General features: G+C 42.2%; 1 pseudogene; it reads right to left on the bottom strand.

Moving 5' to 3' along the window:
• LOC140185940 (interferon-induced protein with tetratricopeptide repeats 1 pseudogene) lies at positions 1-1,380 on the bottom strand (annotated as a pseudogene).
• Positions 1,381-3,425: the final 2,045 nt, after the last annotated feature.

Below are 3,425 nucleotides of genomic sequence, written 5' to 3'. Positions count from 1 at the left end.
CTAGTTCCCTTCCAGCTGATACAGAAACGCTTTGATACCAAGAGCCTTGCTATCATGTGCATTTACACGAAGTTTCCTATCTGCCCATTCCTCCAAATTCATGCGACATTCTTTCCGTTCTCTTGAGTTATATTCAATTTTCACTCCTTTCAGGAAGAGGCGAACAGCATTTGTTTCGGATTTTTTCTGGTGCAGTTCAAATAACCCACCTGCCAGACATGTGCTCTGCATACTTTCTGGTCGAATGTTCACTAACTTCACCAATCTACGGTAAACCGCCTCTGCTCTGGAATACTCCCCATTTGTTATGCAGATGTCTGCAAAGTCCAGTTGTGGTTTAATAGCTGACCTTCGACGGTGCTCAAATGACTTTTCAAAGTGATACTTGCATAGACTGATCAACTCAGCTCTCTGCTGAAATTCAGGATTGCGAGGATCTCCGCTGCGTGAGTATTGCAGCTTACTTCTGTAGCACAATCCAAGTTGGTGATGTAAGAAACAAGAGCGTGGAGTTACTTCTAATGCTTTTTTCAAGAGCTGGATTGCCCTCTCCAAGTGACCCCTTTGTCTATAATATTTTGCAGCATAGCGAAGCACATATGGAAGATCAGAGGTCTTCTGCAATGCTTTTTCAACTAATTCATTTGCTTCCTCATTTTGCCTTAGCCTCTGCAGTTTTACAGCCAACAGCACCATGGCCACAGTATCATCTGGATCAAGCTCCAGTACTCGTCGGAAATGCATCACTGACTGACTCTGATCACGACTCTCTGGGGTTCCAGAAAGTGATTCCAGGCGAGACAGTGCAGTCGCATATCCCATTATCCACTCGGTGTTATCAGAATCTTGCTCCAGAGCCTTTGCAAAGCATTCCTTTGCCTCCTCATAGAATTCAGCAGCAGAACTCAGCAATGACCATCCCTTCTCCCCGTACACCTCAGGGATCATTGCTGTATAGCGAGGGCCGTCACTGAGCGGTTTACAGATCATCTCCAGCTTGTCCAGGTAGGACTGGGCCTCGGTCAGTTGTCCCATGTGGTAATGCACCCAGGCAAAGTTTCCATAGGTGATGATGCTTCTTCTTTCAAATTCATCTTCGTGGTTCTCCCTCAGAATCTTTTCAGCTTCCTTTAAATTTTGAATTGCTTCCTCACATTTGCCCTGCAAACAATTTAAAAAAGCAAGTTGGTTGTAGGACTGATCTTTATACTTCACATTCATATCGATAGAATCTTGCAATCTGTACACCACATCTTCCAAGTCAATAGTTTCCTTCTGTGGCCTCCATGTGAAGTGACACTGCAGCTGATCGAGCTTCTCTTTCAATAAATCTCCCGGTGTGTTGCTGCAAGAGAGAAAAAACATAATCATGAATTCCATCTCAGATCACTTGATGCAGATCTGACCTGCAATCCCATAAAGAGCAGATTTACTAACTGTATGAAAGCTGCCTTTTGATGAAGTTTTTCTATAATTATGGCATTGAAAACCTGGAAATGCTCAGCATGTCAGTCTGCATCTGAGGAAGGAGAATGTTTCAGATCAGTAACCCAATATGAAGAATTGATTCATGTGATGAAGATGGAAATGTGTCTCCTGAACAGCCGAGGCAGCTGATCTGTTGCGTCGCTACACTGATGTTGCACTTGGTTTTATTACCAGACGTTGAGCTCTCCCACTATTGCAGACTTTCTTTTTTTTTTTTGCCAACAGCCTGAGCAAAGCTCCAGATCGAGGGGCAGAGAAGTGCTGCCTTTCCCCAGACAGCCACCAATAGTCAGACACAATGTCTAAAATACCGAGAACATCAATAATGTAAGTGAGATAAAGCTGTTTTGTGAAGTCCGCTGAAGTCTGGCAATTTACGAGTTATCAGACCAGTTCACAGTGCAATTGCATGAGCAACATCCCCTGATCCTGCTGCACTTTTCTGAAAGAACATAGACCAGCATAGAACATAGATCTTCACAGCGCCTTACAAGCCCTTCAGCCCATCATGATGTGCCGACCTTTAAACCTACTCTAAGATCAACTCTGCTTCCTGCTTTCTCCCAAAAGTGAGGAATTTGCCACACCATGGATGCAGCTTCTCCACCCTGTCCAACCTTACTTCAGAATGCACCCCATGGGCTCCAACGTGCTCAAATCTACATATATGTAGTGTATGGCAGAGCTGAATCACCTGCTACGTTGAAAAATTTGAAGATTAAAGATTAGCTTTCTTTGTCACATGTACATGAAAACATGAGAGAATAAACATAATCATGCATTGTTTGGCTTCATATCAGATCAAAAAGAATTGCGCCAGGCAGCTGACAAGTGTGTCACCACGTTTCCAGTATCAACATGCTCACTCAGCCTAACCCGTACACCATTGAAATGTAAAAGGAGCAGCTCAGAAAATTGCTGCAACCACGCGATTTGCAGCTGATTCCCGTGAACCCAGAGGAAATTCTCACACATGGAAAGAATGTACAAACTCCTTACAAATACCAGTAGAAATCAATCCATGGTAAAGTGATTGCTCTGACTGCTCAATTTTTCTCTGACTGTCATTGTTTTCAGTCGTATTCCAACAAAGATCCCTGTCTGAGGAAGACAAGTGCAGATAATCTGATGATCAGACTCCTACTCTCCTACTCCTCTTGTCTCTCCTGCTAAGAAGGATTATTTTTGATACCTTGAACTTCCTGCTGGATCTGGCAATCATACAGTACAGAAGGCTCCTCAGAAGTCAGGAATCAGATGCAAATCTTGTGGTTACAGTTGTTTTATTAAATGTTAATAACAAGAAATAATAGTAAAGCTCTGCAGTTCCCTGCACTGTTTACATTCCAGCAGAGTAACGTAGGGATCACCTTACAATCTTGTCATTCAACTACAGTGTTAGCCAGTGTGTGTCCACTCTGGGTATTTCAAAGTTAGTGCACTATGATCCACTATTTTTCATAAACCACCTGCTCTATAATAATCTGTACATATAGATAAACTGCAAGGAAAAGTCCTTTACCTCATGATGTTAGTTGGATGGAAAGGTCTTTGCGCTCCTTTCTCAGTTTGTGCGGTGGTTCTTCTGCTGAGTCTACGATGTTTTGTCCGATGTTACACCTGACAACCTTTTATACTATCAGTTACTTCTGTATTGTGAATAGAAACTCGAATTCAAAGTCTATTAATAACACTGAGGCAACTGAACGTAATTTGGAAGCATTTCCTGCATGCCAATATAAGCATTGTTTTGCCATAGAAATAGTCTACATCTCACCAAAATGCCAGTGTAGTGAGTCATTCTGAGCATCCTTTTTCAATTATTTATCATTTTCTCTGTTTCTAATTGTAAGCTATCTGCAATCCTGGTCACTGTCTTCTTTCACTTCTCCATATTTACTATCAGTTTAATGTTCCCTTCCAGTTTACTTTCACAC

Source organism: Mobula birostris, chromosome 21, assembly GCF_030028105.1.
Source record: "Mobula birostris isolate sMobBir1 chromosome 21, sMobBir1.hap1, whole genome shotgun sequence".
Lineage (NCBI taxonomy): Eukaryota > Metazoa > Chordata > Chondrichthyes > Myliobatiformes > Myliobatidae > Mobula > Mobula birostris.
The sequence above is the reverse complement of the archived record's forward strand: the minus strand, read 5'-3'. Positions and strand labels throughout refer to the sequence as shown.